Here is a 1,191-nt window from a genome sequence, read left to right as displayed (position 1 = left end):
CAGCAGTGTTGCGGGATTGCATACCCGCCAGAGCTGCAGGGGCCATGGCGCCTTACGGGCGAATTGGGTAGGCAAACCCGCAACACTGCTGCGCATTCACAGTTACACCCGGTACGTTTCAGTGAACACGTGCAGCGTGAAGGACCGCGGACTAGCAAAAGCACATCTTTGAGGGGCACTATGGCACTGATCTAATCTGTTAGTCTAAGCTGTTTATCCAAAGAGAAATCCACCCTGCTATGTACAGTTCCCGCCGCAATGGCCCATTGGCTGCCTCACTGTGAGGCAGCAAACGTAACGGCCATTTACGTCCCTTTTCGGTGAATGAGTGAAGGGCCGCAATCAGCGCGCGCCCGCGGGGGCCGCGGCCCTGCTGCTCCCGGGCGTGGCCGCGGCCGGGGCCTGCCCCTCGGCCTGGAGGGAGGGGCGTGCTTAATTGCGACCACCGCCGGCTTCGGCTCGGCCCTGCCAAGGCCGACGGCGTGCCGCGCAGGTTCACTCCTCATCCGAACCACATCCGGAGGCAGGCGCGGGGTGGGGCCCAAAAGCCAGCGGAGGTGTGTCCCCCCCCCCCCTCACACACAGTCCCCGTGGCCTCCTCGCGGGGCGGCTCCCCAACCCGGTTCTCGCCCGGTGCTGTTCTGGTCCCAGAGGTCAGCTCTAAAGCGAGGGGGTCGCTGCTGTGAGTCGCCCAGAGCTTGCCCCCGGTGCGTCCCGCCGCGTCCCCTGCCATGTTCAGTCTGGTTGCACCGTCATCAACCTCCCCCTCCCCCTCCTGCTCGCACATACATCACCTTCCCCTCCCAGCATCGTGTCATAACCACTGCGCCAAGCCACGCCACCACCCGCTCCCACCCCCTAAAATTTGGGAGACTGCGGTGGCTACACTCGCAAACAAACTCTCGCGCCTGTCAACGCTAAAGGTTGTTGGCGAACCGGCGTAATGGTGGGAACCGTTAGGGCAGCCTTCTACTCGTACAAGAAGCGCCTACCGAGTGGAGATGATATAGGAAAGCCCGCAACACTGACAAGCGCCTGCGTACTGGAGATTGGCCGCCCGCAACACTGGCAAGCGCCTGCGTACTGGAGATAGGCCACCTGCAACACTGGCAAGCGCCTGCGTACTGGAGATAGGCCACCCGCAACACTGGCAAGCGCCTGCGTACTGGAGATAGGCCACCCGCAACACTG

At 62.9% G+C, this 1,191-nt stretch overlaps 1 protein-coding gene across 4 annotated transcripts in view; it reads right to left on the bottom strand.

The window, feature by feature from the left end:
- The window catches only part of LOC113209284 (Kv channel-interacting protein 4-like), a 234,646-nt gene that overhangs the window by 110,840 nt on the left and 122,615 nt on the right, over positions 1–1,191 (bottom strand). The window lies entirely within an intron of this gene.

Source organism: Frankliniella occidentalis, unplaced genomic scaffold (assembly GCF_000697945.3).
Source record: "Frankliniella occidentalis isolate FOCC.00 unplaced genomic scaffold, Focc_3.1 Scaffold137, whole genome shotgun sequence".
In the NCBI taxonomy this organism is placed as follows: Eukaryota; Metazoa; Arthropoda; class Insecta; order Thysanoptera; family Thripidae; genus Frankliniella; species Frankliniella occidentalis.
This window is presented reverse-complemented; position numbering and strand designations above follow the sequence as displayed.